At 39.9% G+C, this 6845-nt stretch overlaps 1 pseudogene; it reads right to left on the bottom strand.

The window, feature by feature from the left end:
* Window positions 1-673: 673 nt before the first annotated feature.
* LOC123241869 lies at window positions 674-6341 on the bottom strand (annotated as a pseudogene).
* Window positions 6342-6845: the final 504 nt, after the last annotated feature.

The following is a 6845-nucleotide window of genomic DNA, read 5'->3' as shown; positions in this document are numbered from 1 at the left end:
AGAAGGAGTCTAAGAGATGCTCCCAAAATGGAGTCCCAAAAATTATCTAACTCGATGGTTGAAGTCTTCATGGATGAGAAGCGATGGGATGCCTTTGACCATGGAATCAGGATATCAATGTCCAAAGAAAAATCCTCAGGAAGCCCTCAGGACTGGATCCAAGATGGAATGTTCTCCTCCTCTCTCTCTCAGTCCTCCTCTGGAAGTCCCTCCTTTTCCTACTTTTTTGCAGAATTTCCCAAAATTCCCTCTGGTCTCAACTGTCAGTAATTGTCATCAATGGCCTTCTTCAGGCTCTTTTTGTCCCATCAGCCATCCTTACATATTACTCAATTCACATAAATTATATACCCATTTTGACCTTATCTTGGTATACCTAGTTAACGCCATACTGTTTTCCAGTTTTCACAGTATTTTTTGTCAAAATAGTGAGAACTTATCCTAAAGGCTGGTATCTTTGGGTTTAACAAAGGTTGCTGAGGTCATTGGTCCCTGTATATTATTCATATAATCTATTCTACTGAATTTCTTCCACTTTTCCCATTTTCTTAGCCAGTGTGATTACTGCTTCATAGTACAATGCAAAATCTGGTACTGCTAGACTATTTGTGATAATTTTTTTTCATTGATTCCTTTGAAATTTTTGACCCTTTTTAAATTTCCAGATAATTTTTTAGGTCATTGCTAGAGACTCAGGAGAGTCTCCTGCATCACTTCCTCCTCTAGGCTGCCAGGCCGTGATCTGGGTAGGCTCTGGGCCCAGGGAAGTAAGAAGATGAGCAGGTTCAACAAATTCAATCCAGGAAGTGTGGACAGCCTTTCTCTACCGACAAGCTGTGCACCACTAGTCCCAGTACTCAGTGCCTTACACCTTATAGCATTCCTTGGCTTCTCCAGGAGCTTTCCTGCTGCTGCTCTGTGATCTGGCTGGTGATGGGACAATCAGGTAAGATTTCAATGTAGGTGGTGGCTGCTGGGGTTCACTGAAGCTTAGTGACTGGCTCCACACTGGAGAGAGGGATGGGAGAGTAGAAGTGGCAGCAGCTCAGCTAATGCTGGTGGAGATCCTGAGGTCTGGATTGAGGATAGTGCCTAGTGTGCATGGACTGCCTGAATGTGCCAAAAGGAGCCAGCCAAGAACACCAGTGAGCAAGAAAGGTTCCAAGACAGGGCATTCCAGGACTAAGGACTCTGCTTGGGGCAGGTGTGGTGGTAGGATGGCAAGGAAAGTATTGGTCAGCCTCTGGACAGGAACTGTCTCAGCAGTGGGAGTATCAATTGCCAGAGCAGCAGCTCCCTCCTTCATCTGCTCCTCTGTGGAGTAGAAATCTTCCTTCTGTTTCCACTGGTCAGAATCCATACTGTCCCCTGTGTGCAAGGTCTTGATATGTCTCTTGGTACCCACAATGGAGTGCAGGACTTTGTTGAAGTTTGGCCACAGACACTTGGACATCACCTTCACTGAGTTCTTTCTCTTTCGTGGCACTGGCTCATCTATCAGGAAAGGATCCGGGTCTGTCTCAAAGCCACCAAAAAAAAAAAAAAAAGTTCACCAAAAGCCTCACCTGAAACTTTGGGGCTTGCTTGAGGGTGGGGAGATGATGGGGTGGAGAGCCTACTGCCCCCACTCCAATGCCTACTAGTGGTGCTGCTGCCACTGTCTGACACATCCCCACTCTCCTTCCATGGGTCCATGGGCTGATGGGGATATAGTTAAATTGCACTCAATGCCAGGAGGACTTTGCACTATGGGCTGCCAGACAGAGTGGTCAGGTCCATAGCCACCATCATCTCATTCATCTCCACTGCATCTGACTTCCTCTTTGGGACATCAGTGTTCCTGGAAACAAATCTGTATTCCCCAGCAGGTGCTCTTTGTTCTATGGTTGGTGGTGGCTGAGGCATGGAGCACTTCAGCTCTGGCAGCCACACCTTCTCTGATTTGCATCAGATTTGCAATTTTTGGTCCAACAGCTGGTCACCTTATCTTCTGCCTAGCTGTGCTGCTCCATCACTCCCATGCACTCCTGGCCTTCATACCACACACACAGTCTTCTGTCTTGGCTGGAACACCACCTGCTGTAGACCTGGGACACCAGAAGCCATGAGGATCTCCGTAGGATGTTCTTGGCAGTGGCTGTCCTTATAGGCAGGGAAAGATTAGGGAGGATCCACCCCAACCAGCTCAATCCCTCCTGGGAGCCTGAGGGCCGGACTGTTGCTGCCAAGCATCTCCAGAAGCACTGGGGACAGACACTCAGGCTCCCAGGAGGGATTATTTGCTAAGGTGCTGTGACAGTACACTTGCCAATTTGCCTTCTGCACACCTCTGCTTGCCTCATCCAGTGCCATTGGCCTGGCCCCACTCAGCCTGCCCACTGACCTTGGCTCTGTGAGCTCATATCTACTTTTTCAGCAATTATTTTCATCATTAAATTTTTTTGTCTTTTTCCTTTTGGTCAATTCAGTTTTGCATTGATTTCTTCTCTCTTCCCCATTTTCCTATGCCTCTGTTAATTACTTTTTGAAATTCTTTTTGAGGTCTTTAACAGCCTGAGACCAATTCATATTTTTATTTGAAGTTTTGCCTATAGCTGTTTTGCTTTCATTGCCCCCCTTTGAGACTGTGCCTTGCTCTTCCCTGTCTCCATCAAAATCTTCTATAGTGAGATGTTTGTGTTTTTGTTTCTTGCTTTTTGCTCATCTCCCCTATCTTTATCTTGACTTTTATTTTAAAAGATGGGCTCAGTTCTCAGGGTAGAAAGGGCACTCTCTTAAACTTCAGTTTTCCCTCCCTACTATGCTTCACTCTATTTCTGGGTCTCTGCAAGTTCCATTTCTTCCAAGGTGTGTTGTGTGCAGATGCAAAGCATGGAATCCCTGCAAAGGTACAGGGAGAGCCTCACCCAGAATTCCAGGGGACCACCCTGGAGAACTTTGGGTGAGGGGCAGTTGAGAAGGGTTGAAGACAGTTATTTGGTGGGATTGGATGTGAGCAGATACTCTGCTTGTTTCTCCTGACTTGGGGTTTCTCCTGAGAAACCATTGTAGTTTAAGCCAGTAGTTTCTACTCATAGGGTTAGCCTATTTGTCAATTCTATTCTTCATTAATATAATTATATAATTATTTAGTAATTAGAGAGTAAGATATTTATCTATAGCAAGAGAGCCAGTTTTAGTTAAGTGCTTCATCTTCTCCAGTGAGGAGGAGGAAGGGGGCATCAATTTAACAGTTTAGGGGCACCTTTCATTTATCCTAAACCCTTCATGGATTTATATAATTTTCCTTGTTAATTCCTAATATAACTTTTTACCTTCAAAGCTGTGCCTGATAATCATTTGGAAGATACTTACAATTCAGTCTGAACTTCTTGATTGAATCCTGTTGGCTGCCAGTTTAAGATCTCCTCTGTCCTCAACAGTTAGATAAATAATTTCTATATATCTCCTCTAACTGACCTGAGAGGAATATAAATTTAAGAAAGGAACATTATTGGGGTTTCAGCCATAAGAGAAACTTACCAGAAGAATCCTATTGCTGTCTTCATTACCAACTGAAGAAGAAGCAGTTAGAGGGGGAGGGGTTTGAGAGCCAGGAGTGTTTTACCCCCTCCTTTCCTCACTGTAGCCTGTCAATCTCTGGCTCTTAACTTAAAGAGCTATTTGGCCCTGAAACATTTATCTGCTTCTCCAAACTATCTGTTATTATAATCATAACAGGTGGTATGATGGTCCATGGACTGGGAGCTCAGAAGGCCACGTCCTACTTCTAGAAGATTCAGTCTCTCCCTTAGACTGCTGATGGTTTGTAGGGTTCAGAACAATGTAAGATACCTTGTATTAGGGCTCAGAGCCAAACCTCAGAGTTGGGCAGGGGCTTTGGGCCTCTCTCTTTGCTTGAATAGGTGAGGCATGCTGCTGACTACCTTGCCCTGAAGCTTGCTCCCCTTTACCCCAATGAACCAGACCCTCTCTGGCTACCTTCTGATGTATTTTCTACAGGAAGGTTGTTTCACTACATCCCCCTTTTTGGTTCTTTCATTCAGAATTTGTTTAGATGTGTTAATTTAAGGTTGGTTGGAGAGAATTTCCAGAGTATTTCAAGCTTACCTTGCTTCTACCCTACTATCTTCAAAAAAGTGAATTCTTTAGCTGACTTACTAGTAATCTTGAACCCTTGAATGAAGATGAAAGGGAGTCTTCATCCAATGGCTACAGATGAAAGGAGAAACATCCTCATCAGAAACCTTTAAAAGGAAAAAACTTTATTCTTGTCCCCCTGATGAGGTTCCCGAGGAAAGAGAGGTTTTTATTCACTCTTCGTCTTCCAGATGGTAGAAGAAGGAATAGTGACAATTTAAGCTCTCCTACATATGAAGCAAGTAGTCCTCAGTGCTTAATCAATGAGCTCTTCAATTCAATTGAATAAAGATGAATTCAGTTCTACTTTGTTCAAAAAATAATTCTTGGCACCTAGGATATTAGACTCTTATGTAAACGAATTCAACTGAGCATCATTCATTTAAGTCAGATCTTACAAATGAAACTTTTGCCTAGTCAGTGAAGTTAGAATCTCTGGGGTACATTCTTTATTTAAAATGGCAGGTAATGGATAGAAGGTATCTTTAATTCTTTAAAGCAGAATTTTTACAAATTATTCTCTAGAAGACTATAAGAGTGAATGAACTTAATAGAAAATACATTTTATTCAATAGCATTCAGCAAACATTCTTTTATGCACAGGAACAACCGAATCAAAGAATGCTATCCAAGATATTCTCTGGTATTAGGCACTAGTTTAGCTATATATAATGACAAGGCATCATATTCTATTTATTACCTATCAGCTCATATTGCCTTTTTTGAATAATTCATTTGAAAGTCAGTGATTATTTGAGTTGTTGACTAATCTTTTCCCTATTACTGAGTAAGAAAGGTTACAGTACCCTAGATTTGTATTATTTTCTTGCTTCATACACCCTATCATTTCTTCCTAAGCAATGTCAAATATCAATTTAATGAGAATCTTGTTACTGGAGGCCTTTGTTTGACCCAGAAGTTTCATTCCACCAATTAGAGTACTATATTTGCAAAAAAAATTCATGTACACATGAATAAATGTAATTAAAACAGTGACAACATAAAACTAGTCTTCTATGCTCAATTCTATAAAGTTAGTATTGTTGATATGTTAAGGAAAATAAACTAAATGGGTTTCATTCTTTTAAAAAAAGATTTCTTTCTGATGCTAATATAGATAGTCCTTTAGGTTAGGTCAGCTAAATAATATACTCAGGATGTTTGTTCTGTTTAAAAGATAATTTGTGAGAAAAACAAATATATTAACTATTTTATTATTTTTCTTAGGAAAAAATTACAGCTAAAATTAATAAAATAGTTATGAGTATCTCATATGCAAAACCTATTTTCATTTAACTTCAAGACATTCTCCTCTCTCTTTTTCTATGATACTGCTTCTCTACATGTACTTTACTCAGACAATAGCTTAGCCTAAAATGATTGAGGATAATTTAGCTAGCAGAAACAGAGAGTGCAGTAAATTTCCAAAACATTTTTGCTGCAAAATGCACATTTCCAACTTCAAATTCCAGTAAATAAAATAAAGGCCTCAGTGTTCTTTTCTGAATGCCCTATGCAACATCATTTGCGTGCCATCTTGTCTCCACTGATAGAAAGTATGACCTACAGTTCTATAAAATGATGCTTTTTGAGACCATTGTACCTCACTCACAGCCTTTTAAAAAGAGCATTAGGACTCAGGAATATTTTTGAAAGAAATGTGAGTACCTATAAATTTAGCTGTTCCCCTCAAAATATATTTTTTGGTTAAAAATTAGTTTTTTTGAATGAGAGTACTTCTGAAAAGGTTTAATTTAGTACCACAAGCTACAACTAATGAATGCGCTTGACTGCCATCCAGGGAAGATGATTAGAGTAGGAAAAAATAAAAATCATTCCCTTAAGGAGCAGAGATTCCTCTAAAGTACAGGAAATCAAAAGATATAATATCGTTTATATGAAAAGAGAATACATAATATTCCAGAGTTCAATGAACTGCATTGTCAACAAAGGGTTTGCCCATGTTGATTTTAATGTATTTTAAATATACTTCTCCAGTTTCATAACAACCAAAATGGAAAACTTGTCTCTTTTCTCTAGGCTGTGCTGCTAAACCTGGATTCTTTTTACCATGCCAAAGAAACTTGTTCACCCTTGAAGTTCCCTTTAATTTTGACTTCCCACAGTGGAAATACCCTCTGCCTTTCAGCATTTTCATTAAGATCAGGTGGTTCCTCCCTGAATCTCCAGGCCAGGTACATCTTCATTCCTCTGCAGGCTACATCCTTGACTGTCTAGGTTTTTTTCTCCCCTGTTTTCTGCTAAAATATCCCTTATTTCTGCTTTTCCTTATCTTTCTTTTAGGTGTTGTCTCTCTGCTATTAGAATGCAAGCCCTTTGAAGGAAAGTGCTGTATTTTTACTGCATTTATGTTTCCAGTACTCAGCAAAATGTTTAACATATAGTTAGTGTTTAATGAATACTAGCTGGCTTAACTTGGCTTGACCATTCAGAAAAAGATCATTTCATACATTGGAGGCATTAGTGAGTCACCCCATATGTTAATTCTGGTTCCTCTGATCATTTCCCCCACCTTTATTTAGTATAGTTTATATTAATTGTTTATAAGTAATCAGTATATACCAGAAATTAAGATTGAAAAGGAGAACCTAAAAGTCACTTTCAGACTGTCCAATAGATGAACATAATTTGAAAACTCGGTCATATATTGACTAAAAACAACATTCTAAGACTATGTGTTAAAT

Source organism: Gracilinanus agilis, chromosome 3 (genome assembly GCF_016433145.1).
Source record: "Gracilinanus agilis isolate LMUSP501 chromosome 3, AgileGrace, whole genome shotgun sequence".
NCBI classification, from domain to species: Eukaryota; Metazoa; Chordata; class Mammalia; order Didelphimorphia; family Didelphidae; genus Gracilinanus; species Gracilinanus agilis.
This window is presented reverse-complemented; position numbering and strand designations above follow the sequence as displayed.